Below are 15,968 nucleotides of genomic sequence, written 5' to 3'. Positions count from 1 at the left end.
GAATCCGTTCAGTTCAGACAAAGTCAGAATTGTCAGTACTTATCAAAATCAATATTTGTTGAATAAACCGCCTCTAAAGTCCTAACTTACTTAGCCATTATTCTTTCAATCTAATTTAATTCGAAACTTCTGAGAAATAACCCAAGGTTAGTACTTTGCCATAATTTCTTAAATTTTCTTAAATTTCTTAAGATAGCTTAAGTTAGAAATTCCATTTCTACACCACCCCTTTCGGACTGAACTATTCTCCTGAATAGTTATAATTACATAATTAAACGATTTACATCAGTGAATAGAAATGTAAAACAAATTTATAGAAAAAGAACTTATAAAAGGTTTAGTTAGTCCTTGGTCTGAGTATTCACAAACAGTTGCAAGTTCTTTTGTTTTGATGCTTTCGAGGAGAGACAACACTGCACACGAATCGTTTCTATCTTGCGCATCCCCGACTGTAGTGGCCTTCTTGACCACACCGCTGGCATACTACCCGGGACCTCGTTTGAACTTGTTGGCCTCCAACAATTGCCTGTTGTCCCTGCATCAAGTGTTCAAGAGCCCATCTCATTTTCTGTTGCCCAGAGAGGACCAATTGAATTAAACGGAAGTGAAATTCGGGACTGAGTGCTGCTTCGAGAACCTCCATCTCCGTTTGTGTGCTGGCATCTCTGGTATTTTGTTCCCCAATCGTCGCAGTAGTGCTCCAAGCATCATCATCATCGTCCCGCATTGTTACCGGCTGAGGCTGTGTTGCACTACTGATTCCCAGGTCAATAGCTAAGCCCACCGTAACAGCATACCCCACAAATGGCTCTTTACGAAGTTCACTCCTCAGGCTCTCCACTTGTAGCCCGTTGATGAAAATCCAGTGGGCCAGACGATCCAACTCTTGGTCCGTTTTTCCTAGATTTTCTCGATAGCATGTTTGGTAAGCTCTGTCCGCCCACTTTGTGATACTCTCGCCAACTTTTTGTTTGAGACCAAGTTCCTCTTGTGATGACATTTCTCAGTGAAGTTGAAGTCACTTTGGTTCTAGTACAACGAAGCAAGGTAATTAAAGATCGCAATTTTTTTTAAAGCCTTATTTATATGCTTAGAACTTTCACGTTATCACATATAGACAACTTTCACATTTTCCTGAAATCATGAGCTTTAAATCATACTTCAAATTCTGATAATCCCTCTGTGGTTGCCAATGTAGAATTCAAAATTCAGCTAAGGTGGTTCGGGGCCTTAGCCTCTAAATTCCAACAAGTTTTGAAAATAATTCCTAAGTTTAGTTTTTCTCTAAGTTAGCCCTCTAGGCGACTTTAATTCTCTTAAAGACCTTCTGCCCAAACTAACTTATAAAGGAAAGCGGGCACACTTCTATCCTTAGCAAAAGTTAACTTACACCAGTTAACTTCTAGTACTTATGCCTACTAAGAAAACTATAACAAAAACACGCCGAAATCTAGGCGACTTTAATTCTCTTAAAGACCTTCTGCCCAAACTAACTTATAAAGGAAAGCGGGCACACTTCTATACTTAGCAAAAGTTAACTTACACCAGTTAACTTCTAGTACATATGCCTACTAAGAAAACTATAACAAAAACACGCCGAAATCTAGCTAAGAATTCTCTGTCTTACCAACAGAAAGGAGAGACTTCACTTACAAAATTAAATTCAAAAAGAAGCTCTAAGAAAGTACAAAAATCAAGCGGTATATATACTCCGCAAAAGTAAATAAAAGAGATATAATCAAGTCCGATTTCTTTTTATAAATTAATCTCATGCGAAAAGTCCCAAAAAATCCCATGGTTGAAACAAGTTCATCCCCAATTTAGTAAGTAACCTCTAATTTGAGCTGAGAAATCTTAAGTTTCATCAAAGGTTATGAATCCGTTCAGTTCAGACAAAGTCAGAATTGTCAGTACTTGTCAAAATCAATATTTGTTGAATAAACCGCCTCTAAAGTCCTAACTTACTTAGCCATTATTCTTTCAATCTAATTTAATTCGAAACTTCTGAGAAATAACCCAAAGTTAGTACTTTGCCATAATTTCTTAAGTTTTCTTAAATTTCTTAAGATAGCTTAAGTTAGAAATTCCATTTCTACAGCTATCTCGTGGGGGCGAGCGAGCGAGATTGGGGGCGGGTATGGAGTGGAGTTGGAGGAAGTATGAGTGGAAGGAGGCATTTGGGAAAACATTCTTGGAGGGAATGGTAGTTGGTAATGATAGTAGGCGTGAGAGGGGTTCAAATTTGAGTCTTTCGCAGAATAGGTCTTCCACAAAAGTGGAGCCTCTCCCCATGTTTTTATTACCATAATGGAGGACTATAATTTCTTTGACCACGGACCTGGGAGCAGTGATGTGAAATCGTTAAAGCTACAACATACTCCCTTCTCACTGTAGTATTTTTTCTCTTACGTGGTCATTATGAGCTGTAAAACTTTAGGAGAAGCCATAAGCATCCACATAAAAAGAGAAACACCTTAGACGCGCTCTGTTAACAAGTAGTTGCCTGAAAATGTTTTTTTTTGTTTGAAGTTGGTGATCTATTTTGGTGACCAAAACGTGAGACATTTTTTCAGAACCTCTTGAAAGTGTGCATCGTCAATTGAAGTTTACCCTATTGCAATTTTTGCTGGCTTATATACTTGATCCAGCTACATACACATACAAGTTCATCGCCCAAATAAATGAAGAGCTAACAAACCGTGGTGTTTTTCATCGCCGCATTACATTTTTCTTGCTTGCATTCTTCTTAAAAGTCGTTGTATGAGAATATAAACTCAACAGATCTTAAAGAGACATTTTAAAGCGCTCTTTGTTTATCGATTCGCTGAAAGAAAATAATTGTCATAAGAAAAAAATCAGTCAACTATGTACAGGTTGTGATCAACTCAGGACAGTAAAAGACGAGCTTGCAAAAGGAGTTATCAAATTGGAAGGGTTTTCATTTGTCGCCTACTCAGCACCAGTGTTAGGCCATTAGAACTCGCTTTTGGTACATCAGAAGTAATAACTTCAAAAGAATTGCAATGGGCATCCCAGGTTGAGGTGGAGACCCAAATTGCTGTATGATCAGACCCAATCGAGCTCACACCCGTTTGTTCCCAGACCGGAATTACAGGGTCTGGACGGAAGTTCGAGCGCACTACAGTCTGGATCATGGTCTGGAGTTGGTCTGGTCAGAGGTCAATTTGGTCTGAAAAGTCTGATCATAGGCGCATTCGAGCGCACTTGAGTCTGATCAGAAATGTTTTCGAACGCAGTTGGGTCTGATCAGAACCCATTTTGAGCGCCTTATTACAATTCAAAGAATTTGAATTGTATTGGGGCGCTGTCTTTTTTTTTAAGATCTGTTCACACATTTTCATGATTTTTGAAGTCAAATTGGAGTAGTGATTTTGGTGACGCCGAAACAGGAAGTGGAGCGAAAAAGCAAGTGGTTTTGCGGCGTGAAATTTTTTCGCTCTAAATTTAAAGTAGAGTGAGAAAACGGTGTTTGAACAAAAATTCGCTTTCTCGCTAGTGGTTTTTTGTTCACATGCGGCAATTTCGCTTTGATTTTTTCTGTTTTTTCGATTTTTTTGACCAGATTTTTTTCCAAATGGTTTGCCCAATCCATTCATAGTCCTTTCTAGGTCTAGTTTTTTGTTTAGTCAATGAAAATTCTTTGAATTGTACGTCAGGACTTGTCCTGCTATGTTTTTTTTCATTTTTTGTGTTTTTTAATGAGAGATGTTGGCTCTGCCAAGAGGCAACAATAAAGCAGCGTTCTGATCAGAGACTCATCGGAGATATTTTTGCAAACCACAAATAAAAAATCCGCAACAAGATCAATGAACGGACTCCGTGTTAGGAGCTCGGTACATTTTGAATGCAGTTATCCCGTCACTCCGTAGAACAAATTCAACTGCTCACACAGGTAGGCCGCAAGACACGTATAAACATTTGAAGCAAAATCTTGCCGCCACTCCTCGTGATGCTGGGGCGTGGGAGACTCCCCAATGCTTAAAACGAACTGTTCTACTGAATCGTGTTTCAGTGACACTGTGATACATATGGATACCTAAATATATATCGAAACCTTTATGTGTACTAAATTATTTACCCTCTATATATATAATTATATCATGTGTTTTATAAACTAAAAGTTATGACTTCTATTTATTCACCTATACTAATATTCCCGATAGTCTACTAAATTATTTCATATTTTGTTCATATCGATTTATTACTATTAATCATAATCTCAGTTAGTCAATCTGAATTCAAGTTACTCTGCATTTGCTCTTCATAATCCTAAGTTAATCTTAGCAGTGGATCCGCGTCGCGTTTCCAATAAACATAATTCACGCTACACAAGTAATTGTGTAATTGACCAGCACTTGCTACTCAATTCTTAAGACACAGCATTCGCACCGCGAATCCTAACTTATTCAGTAATAAAAGATATAACATGGCGCAGTCAGCGACAAAGGACAGCGGCAAATCCCCACTTGGAATTCAACCCTTTTGGGAAAAGGCGACACTGGAACCCCCAATTCGCTGGGAGTTTTGGAGAATACAATTGAAACTCGCAATCCTCGCTAGAGAAGGAATTGAAGTGGACCTTCTCTTGGTAGACCCTCCAGAACATGTACTCCTGCCTCCTGAACCAGCATATGAGGATGCAGTGGACAATCCGACGGCGCAATCAGAACGAGACCGACGTACCCGCAATGAGCAGGCAAAAACAGCGTGGAAAAACCAATGTCAACGTGTCATGACAATCGGCGTACTTTGTGGTGATAAACCATGGAAGTTATGTGATCGAAAAGCATCCTCTCTGATGTATTTGAGCTTAGGCATGGAGGGGCGCCGTGTATTCAACTCAAAGAATTCAACAATTAACCTCGAAACAATCTCAACGAAGGATCTTTGGGACGTTCTCAATAGAACCTTTATTCGGATCCATAATATAACTTTCGATAGATACCTCTTCCTCACAAGAAAACAACAAAAGGGAGAACCTATTGAGAAGTTCTATGGACATCTCAAAGAACTTTCGGAAAACTGTGACCTAGGAGATAAAGGGGACACTATCATCCGGGATGTCTTTATCGCGAATATGCAAAATGAAGACATTCAGAAGGAACTTCTTAAGGAGGCAGTAGACCCAGAAAAAGCATTGGCAATAGCAATTAATATTGAGATGGGTACACTCAACCAACTAAAAATGAACGCAAGCAAAACTGAATCACAGTCAACGGTTAACCAAGTACAACGGACACGTATCGCAAATGCTACCCCTTTCTCTAATATGAATACAACCGCACGGAAAAAGCCTACAACCTGTCATTTCTGTGGATCTAACTGGACCTCCGACCATCGCAATAAATGTCCCGCTCGGGGAAAACGATGCAATAACTGTGGTATTGAGAACCACTTCGCAAAGGTCTGTCGCAAACCTAAAGATCCCAATTCGTACCCAAAACCTAGACCGCGAGTCAATAACGTAGAAAAAGACGATCAAAATGATGATGTCAATCAAATTTCGGCCAATTTTGATCCCGATTTGGAGTCAAACTATTCTTCAGATGAAGATAACTGTGTAGCAGTCATATCTTCAACAGATTCCGCAACTTCGGTGGACGCAACCAACCTTCCTGTAACTCTCGGCAATACACCAACAAAGGTTTTGGTGGATTCGGGCAGCGTATGTATAATAATCAATAAATCCTTGGCGAACTCAATCATTTCCCATGATCCAAAATCAAAGTGGATACGCGAAGCGAATCCTAAACAATTAAAAACATTTTCAAATGAACCTATTCACACGGTGGGCATCCTCCAAACTTCCATTCAAAGCAGCAATTGGTACGCGAATCCAATTGAAATTCAAGTAGTGGCGGACGGACATCGCTCTCTATTGGGTAGAGATTTGTTTCCAGCTCCTGGAATTTCAATACATCAATCAAGTAATCAAGTAACCATCAATCAGGTAGATCAAGAATATTGCCCAATCAAAAAACAGATTGCTATTGATTACCCCGACTTAATCTCCAGAATTGGTAAGTCTAAAGTACATACAGTTCGTTCAAAATTCCACAAACATTATACCCCATCACATCAAAAAGGCCGACGTGTCCCTATAAATTTATTAGACAAAGTATCCATCGAACTAAAGAAACTTTCTGAACAAGGACACATTGAAAAATTACAAGAATGTTCGGATAAAAACTTCATTTCTCCCATTGTAATTACGGTCAAAAAGGACAAATCTGTAAAATTAGCTCTTGATTCGAAAATATTAAACAAAGCAATCCACAAAAACAAGTATCAAATGCCAAACATAGATAGCCTCATTGATTCAATTTCACAACATATTAATAACTCAAATCTGGGAGATAATGTATATTTTTCAACAATCGATCTAAAATACGCCTATAGTCAATTAAAGCTACATCCCGATACGGCACGCCACTGTAATTTTAACATCATTTGCGGCGAAGCAACGGGTACGTATCGTTTTAAAACGGGATTTTATGGCCTTACAGATATGCCGGCCGAGTTTCAAAAGGCAATGGATTACACATTGGTTGGGCTGACTAACACATACTGTTTTCTGGATGACATAATCGTAGTTAGCAAAGGCACCCAGGAATCGCACCTCAAATACGTATACAAATGTCTCCAAAAACTTGAAGCAGACAATCTTAGAATTAACTTAAGCAAATGCCACTTCGCAAAACATCAAATAAATTGGTTTGGTTTTACATTTTCCCAAAGTGGTGTTAAACCTATCGAATCTAAAACAGCGGCCATTGCGGAAATTAAAGCCCCAAAAACATTGAAACAATTACGGTCATTTTTAGGTAGTGTTCATCATCTAAGCCAATTTATACCTAATCCTGCCAAAATATGTCACCCTCTTCGACCCTTATTAAAGAAAAACGAAAAATTTATTTGGAATGAAAATCATCAATCACATTTTGAACATATCAAAACTGTTATTGCAAACGCTACGGAAAATACTCATTTTAATCCAGCACTGGAAACGCGCATCAAATGTGATGCATCCCGCCAAGGTTTAGGCGCTGCACTCGAACAATTAGATTGCGAAGGGTGGAAAACAATAGCTTTCGCATCTCGTTTTCTTAATAGCAATGAAGAACGTTATAGTGTAAATGAACTCGAATTACTTGGGGTGGTTTGGGCCATTGAATATTTTAAATATTATCTATTTGGGAAAACCTTCACAGTTTTAACAGATCACAAAGCACTTCTTTCCGTCTTAAAATCACACCGCTCTAATAAATCTTACAACAGTAGATTAACACGATGGATTGACCGTTTGTTACCATTTGATTTTAATATTGAACATATTCCTGGTACCCGAATGGGCTTAGTTGATTATATTTCGCGACAACCAAATCAGAACGCTAAAAGTGTCAATCAATATGATGAGGAATTTATGGTAGCAACAATTTCCCGTATTCGCGACGCGATTACATCTTTATTTAGTAACGCAAATAAAATTCCTTTCCAAAAGCGGCACATAACTAGTAATTATAAGCAACAAGTACATCCGACGCGAGTCCACTCTTGCAAACCTGCTAAAATTAGCGCGCATAATTCGAATGCCTCAATTAATTCACTCATTCCTCGAGCACAAGTAAACAATTACAATTCTGAATTCATTTCTAACTTTAATTGCCGTGCAAATCAACCGCTTCAATCTGATACCACACCCGCATCGCGAATCCAGTCGAAAAATTCTAATTGCAATTTGATAGCTAGCTCCACACAACAAGTACTCCATATCAACATGTCAGCAAAAGAGGCACCACAAAGCAACCCATCAACTTCACCACACACCCCAAGAGTGACATTTCGCACCCAATCCACCCCCATTTCGTCTACCAGAGCCGGACCCAGCAACACCCAAGCATCATCACCACCAGAGGACTATGACATTGAGCTTTCACGGGAAGAGGTATTCGAAAACAACCTAAACCAACTCTTCACTAAGTCCTTCCTGGCGGTACTCACAAGCAAAGACGCGGTGCTGAAAGAGATCCGCGATTGTGTAATGCAGGATGACGAGGCCCGCTGTAAAGAAGTGAGCACATACATCCACTCCTTCTGGAAGGATCTACACGTAAAATCTGGGTGTCTGTGTGTTGACCAACGTGTGGCCATTCCGAATTCTATCAAGGAGGCGGTGCTCGAATCCATTCATATGACGCACCCGGGTAGTTGGGGGATGATATCTCTCTCCCAATATGCATGGTGGCCCTACATGCATAGGGAAATTTTAGCAAAAACATCCGATTGCGCCCCGTGTACGGATATTGGTAAGAATCTCACACCTATTATACCAAAATCTAAATGGCACCCACACAAAGCTTGTCAAGAACCAAACGAAGAAATACAGATTGATTTTGGGGGTCCGATAATTAATGATAAAGACAAAGATATTTACTTCTTAACATGTATTGACCGTTATTCAAAATATCCAACTGTTAGAATATTCGAAAATGCTAATGGGGTAAACGTAGTAAAATTTCTTCGTGATTATGCATATACTCATGGAATCCCGCGAACGATACGCTTAGACCAAGCAACTTGTCTTGTAGGTAAACAAGTAACAAATTATTGTAACGAAAATAATATCGACATTCTCGACGCTCCGGTTGGTGATCATAGAGCTATTGGATTGGTGGAGCGAATGATCCAAACAATTAAAAGACGTTTAGCCTGCATGAAAGCCGAAAATAAAGATACATTTTCCACAGCTAAAGCAATAAAACAAATAGTCTCTGATCTACGATTATCTAAGCAGAAAACAACAAAGATAACACCTTTTGAAGCTCATTTCGGTCGCCCTGCAAATACTCCCTTACGGAATATTAGCACACTTCCATCAAGTCAAAATCTAACTTATGAAAAAATTGTTAATCACTATTTAGATGCTGAGACAGTTTCTGCGGAGGATTTGCTCGACGAAAATGGATGGATCAGTGCCAACAGAAGTGACATTGAGATAGAGAATAAGATGTGCCAGGCCTCTTTAGACGCAGGACAACGCTATCGGGAGTCCGACATCAAAGAGTCCCGCTTTATAACGCATCCGCAGATCACAGACCCTATCCCCAGGACAGAACAGTCCCTTAACGTCAAACTGGTTCGCAAATTACCGCAAAAGAAAAGAGCAAAACGACAACTGGCGGGCCTGTACGAAGTGCTAAAACCTGGATCCTTCGTCACCAAATCGTCACCAACAACGACGATAATTAACGAGCCTGGCAGAACTCCAGTGAAAGTCCGAGATAGTGATCTCGCCAAATTTGGGACTAAAGCAGAACGATCCACCAACTTGTGGGTATACGCCCAGCGACGCCCTGCCCCGTACGAAAAAACCACAGAGTTTAAGATCGCGAAGCATAGTAACGATCTTAAGAAACAAAAGAGGGGCGAAATCAAGACCAGACATCGCCAACGTGATACTACATCAGTAGTATCCTCTGTGAATTCAAATGTCTCGCGTGCATTAACAGTCCGCAAGCCGAATAAACCACAATTCAAAAGACGCCTTACTGTTCCCACAGCTGATATCCAAGAAGACGTCTCAACTCAAAACCTGCCTCTTATTTCAATTGTACCGGCCCCACCTACACCTACATCACAAGTACCCCCCGCACAGACACAGGACGACCAAACAAAAGGCCGCAAGCGCAATCGACACCAATTCTACGGCTTCACAGATGCTGACATCTCTCCTACAAGCTCTCTAGCCTCAACAAGCTCTACTCAACCAAAGAAGCGCAAGAACAAAAAAGAGAAGAAACAAGCAAAGCAGTCCGATTCGGTGGTAACCCTCATACAAACGGCGGAACAATCTCGAATCCCGTCACCTCCCAGACCTGACTTACAATTGGGACAAGTTTCACCACCGGATCCCAGAGTTCGATATTTCGAATATGAGCAAGAACGAGAAATGTCGGTGTGGGATGCTGAAAATGAAATCTAAATTCAAAAACTTCGTAAAACTGTCGTAAACTGCATTCATTTATTTAGTCTTGTTCCCGCTCTGCTAATCCAAATATAATGTTAATTTTACTTTGAATTCATTACAGTTCACCTTCATTTGTTAGCTTTTAATTCCTTCAGTATTCGCCCTGCGAATCCATTTATTTCTGTTTGTGCATTTAAATTATTCAGTACAATGTATTCATTTCACACGCTTAAATTATGACGCGTATTCGCTTCACATTTACCCAATTATTTAACAATAGTAGTACTTCTACATTTTGAGTTAAATTATGTTCGTCTCCTTCAATTTCATGTTATGTGCAGTTATTAAAAAATTGTAAATACATTAAAATTTTTTTGTCACAAGGGAAATGTGATACATATGGATACCTAAATATATATCGAAACCTTTATGTGTACTAAATATTTACCCTCTATATATATAATTATATCATGTGTTTTATAAACTAAAAGTTATGACTTCTATTTATTCACCTATACTAATATTCCCGATAGTCTACTAAATTATTTCATATTTTGTTCATATCGATTTATTACTATTAATCATAATCTCAGTTAGTCAATCTGAATTCAAGTTACTCTGCATTTGCTCTTCATAATCCTAAGTTAATCTTAGCAGTGGATCCGCGTCGCGTTTCCAATAAACATAATTCACGCTACACAAGTAATTGTGTAATTGACCAGCACTTGCTACTCAATTCTTAAGACACAGCATTCGCACCGCGAATCCTAACTTATTCAGTAATAAAAGATATAACAGACACAGACCACATTTTAGTAGCCATATTTTTGCTGAATTTTGCTCGACTGATCATAATACAGCGGCAGAAGACCGTTTTGAAAATTTCACTTATACTGATGAGTTTGACCTGTACCCAAGTGAATCGGAGAATCTAGCATATCTGGAGCAGGTTGATGTTGGTCCACGGAGAACATGACCAAAAGTTACTTCTCATGAAGCAACTTTGAAAGTGTGTGAAGTTGCTTGGCTACGTGAAAATTTACCCAAGGAGTTATCAAAGATTGTTTACTTGCCCCAGTATTTTAGTTAAGTCATGTGAAGTGAAGAAATTAAGACTGCTGTTGTTACTTATGAGTTCAAACCAAACCAACCGACGGGTTAGCGTTAGCTTGTGTGGCCCCCAGGATGTTGAAGCTAACATTTGACCTTTCGGTTTTTTGTTAAATATCCGCCATTTGAGGTGTTCTGGATATTCATTCCTAAAAACTGGAGAACTTTTAAAGTACCGTACTATATGTAAACTGCTGTTGAAATGGTCTACCAAAATAAGAAATAATGTGTCTTCAATGAAATAAATAGCTCGAGAAATTGATTATATGCAACGAAATTCAATAAAACCTAGAAACTGAAAATCCACACTTGGATTTAAGCGTTATTCCGGCCGCCTAATTAGCGCGGAAAGTCAATATTTACCAATCTTGAAATTAGTAATTGAACGCATGACGGGTATGGTTTTTCAGTTGCGGACTTTTTTATTTCCTCCGTTAAAAACTATGTCGCCCTTTTTCGCACATTTTGCCCCGTTTGCTCAAAATTAGTATGAAAACCAATTCTTATTTTTCAAATTGAATTGAAAACAAACAAGAAAGATTCCCAGCGACAATTTGAACAAAGGTGGACAGTAAAATCAATTTCTGTTCAGTATTTTGTATGGGAATGCAAAAAGTATCCAAGTTTTACTTCTATAGATAATTACTTCTGTAGTTTTCCTTAAAAAATATTGTGCATTTTGTTGAACTGCTAAGATGAATAACAACAAATTATATTTCATATTTACAAAAAATTTTGCTGAGTTGAACAAAAAGCAAAACAAACCATTTTGCACACGCAAATAGAACAACATATAAATCCAAAAACCTTACATTAAGGTATCTGAAGCCAAATAGATGAGCAATTTCTCTGCTGTTTTCAGTCAGTTTTTGACTTCAGCTATCCCATCACAGACAGGTACACCACTAAACACGTATGCATATTACAGCTGAGTCTAGAAGAAGCATTAGCTTGACTCTGCTCCTCGGGTTGCTGAGGTGTGCGAAAGACTCACCGGCGTTAAAAACAAACTGTTCTACTGAATCCTGTTTCAATGACACTGAGGAATTTTTCTTAGCGGATTATTATGGAGCGGCAAGGGATCTTTGATGTTGCCTCACGGAAAATATGACCAAAATTTACATCTCAAGAAGCAACCTTGAAAAAGTGTGAAAATGCTTGATTCACTTAAAAATTGGCACCAAGAGTTATCAAGGACTCATACTTACCTCAAATGTTTAGCTAAGTCATGTGAAATTAGGAATTTAGGACTGCTGTAGTTACCTATGACTTCAATTCTTATCAACTGAGTGGTAAGTTTAGCTTTTGTGGCCCCTTAGACTTGTAGCAAAATTACGTCTTTTTGTTTGCTGTTTAAAATCCGCCAATCGAGGCGCTCTGGATTTTCAACGGCAAAAACTGGAGATTTTTAAGAGGCTGAACTAATAGTGAACTGCTTTAGAAATGGTTCATCAAAACAAGAAGCAATGTGTCTTCCTTAAAATAAGCAGGACGAGCAATTGATTATACGCAACCAAATTTATTAAAACTATAAAATAGACAAAACTAACTTGGATTAAAGCGTTAATATAACCGTTTATTCAATGCAGTGGGCCAGTATCTGGCAATCTTAAACGTAGTAATTGAAAGCACGAAGATTTTTTTTCAAGTACCAAATTTTCTAGTTTACTCCTTCAAACAAAGATATAGCGTTATTACGCATTTTGCCATATTTGCTCAAAATTAGATAATAATTAATTCGATTTCAAATTGACTAAATTTATTTCAAATTGCTAAAAACTTATTCTATTTCAAATTTCTAACTGTTTTTCAAATTTTAAGAACTGGAATGCTTCACAACGGCAATTCGAACAATTGTGGATAGTATAATCCAAGTCTGCGAAATATTTTGTATGGGAAAGCAAAAGATATCCCATACTCAATTCTATTGATAATATCTTCAATAACGTTCCTCAAAAATATCCAATGTGTGTTTTTTTGTAACACAGCTAAGCTAGATCACGAAAAACTTTTTTTGAATTTTACAAACTGCTTGTTGAGTTTAAAAACAGCAAAAACAACAGTTTTGCACGCGCAAACGAAACAGCTTTTAGGTCCAAAAACTCTATACAATGGAATCGGAAGGCAAAAAATTGGGAAATTTCTTTGCTGTTTTTAATTAGCTTTTGACTTCAGCTATCCCATCACTCCGTACAACAAGAAGTTTAACGTTCAACTACTCAGACAGTTACAACGCTAAACACGTATGCATATTTGAGCTGAGTCTAGAGGAAGCATAAGCTTGACTTTGCTCCTCGGATTGCCGAGGAGTGGGAAAGACTAACCGGTGTTAAAAAAGAACTGTTCTACTGATTCGTGTTTCAATGACACTGAGGAATTTTGCTGTGCGGAGTATTATGCAGCGGCAAGGGGTCGTTTTCAAAAATCACTTTTACTGATGAGTTTGATCTGCTTGCAAGTGAGTCGGAGAATCTAGCATTTGTGGAGGAGGTTGATGTTGCCTCACGGAAAATATGACCAAAATTTACATCTCAAGAAGCAACCTTGAAAAAGAGTGAAGTTGCTTGAGTCACTCAAAAAATGGCACCAAGAGTTATCAAGGACTCATACTTACCTCAGAATTTTAACTAAGTCATGTGAAATTAGGAAATTAGGAGTGCTTTTGTTGCTTATGGCTTCAACTTTCATCAACTGAGTGGTAAGTTTAGCCTTTGTGGCCCGTTGGACTTGAAGCAAAAATACGTTCTTTTTGTTTGTTGTTAAAAATCTGCCAATCGAGGCGCTCTGGATTTTCAATCGCAAAAACTGGAGAGATTTTCAAGAGGCTGAACTTTGATCATACGCAACCAAATTTATTAAAACTAAAAAATAGACAATCCACACTTGGATTAAAGCGTTAATATAACCGCTTATTCGACGCCGAGGGTCAATATCTGGCAATCTTAAACGTAGTAATTGAAAGCAGGAAGACTTTTTTTCAAGTACCAAATTTTCTAGCTTACTCCTTCAAACATATATATAGCGTTATTACGAATTTTGCCATGTTTGCTCAAAAATAGATAATAAGTAATTCTATTTCAAATTGATAAAAACTTATTCTATTTCAAATTTCTAACTCTTTTTCAAATTGAAAGAAACAGGAATGCTTCACAACGGCAATTTGAAGAATGGTGGATAGTAGAATCCATGTCTGCAAAACATTTTGTATGGGAAAGCGAAAGATATCCCATACTCAATTCTATTGATAATATCTTCAGTAAAGTTCCTCAAAAATATCCAATGTGTGTTTTCTGTAACACAGCTAAGCTATATCACGAAAAACTGTTTTTGAGTTTTACAAATTGCTTTTCGAGTTTAAAAACAGCAAAAACAACGATTTTGCACTCGCAAATGAAGCAGCTTTTAGGTCCAAAAACCCTATACAATGGAATCTGAAGACAAAAATTTGGGAAGTTTCTTTGCTGTTTTTAATTAGCTTTTGACTTCAGCTATCCCATCACTCCGTACAACAAGGTGTTTAACGTTCAACTTTTCAGATAGGAAGACCACTAAACACGTATGCATAATTGAGCTGAGTCTAGTAGAAGCATAAGTTTGCCTCTGCCCTTCGGGTGGCTGATGTGTGGGAAAGACTCATCGGTGTTTAAAACGAACTGTTCTACTGGATCGTGTTTCAATGACACTGAGGCAATCTGCTAAGCGGATCTTAATGCAGCGGCAGGTGCTGTTTTCAAAATTCAATTATACTGATGAGTTTGTCTTGTACCCAAGTGAATTGGAGAATCTATCATATCTGGAACAGCTTGATGTTGATCCACGGAGAGCATGACCAAAAGTTATTTCTCAGGAAGCATCCTGGAAAATGAGTGAATTTGCTTGGTACAGTGATCAATTTATCAAAGGAGTTATCAAGGATTTTTAATTGCCCCAGTCTTTTAGCTAAGTTATGTGAAGTTAAGAGACTAAGACAGCTTTAGTTGCTTATGAAATCAAAGAAATCCAACCAACAGTTAGAGTTAGCTTGTATGGCCCGTATGATGTTGAAGCTAATTTTTCTTTGATTTTTCGGTTTTTTGTTTATTATCCGACATTTGAGGCGTTTTCGATTTTTATTCCAAAACTGGAGAACTTTTAATATGCCGTACTCAAACTAAACCGCTGTAGAATCGGTCTACCAAAATAAGAAAAATCGTTTCGTCATTGAAATAAGTAGCTCGAAAAATTGATTATATGGAACCAAATTTATTAAAACCTAGAAACTGAAAATCCACACTTCGATTTAAGCGTTATTACGGCCGCCCAAAAAGCGCGCGGATAGTCAATATCTACCAATCTTGAATTTAGTAATTGAACGCATGACGGGTATGGTTTTTCAGCTGCGGACTTTTCTTACTTCCCCCTTAAAAACTATATAGCGTCTTTAAACATTTTTATGTTGCCCTGCTCAAAATTAGTATAAAATTTAATTCTCGTTTTTCAAATTCAATTGAAAACAAACAAGAATGCTCCCCAATGGCAAGTTGAACAAAGGTGTACAGTAAAATCAAATTCTGCTAAATATTTTTTATGGGAACGCAAAAAGTATCTCATACTTATTTCCATAGATATCTTCATTAATTTTTCTTAAATTGTTCCATAGTGTGTTTTCTGTAACACAGCTAGCCATTTCACGGCAAATTGTTTTTAATTTTTACAATTTATTTTGTTTGAGTTGAAAAAAACGGCAAAACAAACATTTTTTCACAGGCAAATGAAACAGCTTGCAGATTCAAGAACCCTATGTATAGGTATCTGACGGCAAAAGGGTGGGAAATCTCTCTGCAGTTTTCAATTACTTTATTCTTGAAATATCCATTTCTTTTTGTTTTGA

This window comes from Convolutriloba macropyga, chromosome 4, assembly GCF_964194025.1.
Source record: "Convolutriloba macropyga chromosome 4, txConMacr16.3, whole genome shotgun sequence".
Lineage (NCBI taxonomy): Eukaryota > Metazoa > Xenacoelomorpha > Acoela > Convolutidae > Convolutriloba > Convolutriloba macropyga.
The sequence above is the reverse complement of the archived record's forward strand: the minus strand, read 5'-3'. Positions refer to the sequence as shown.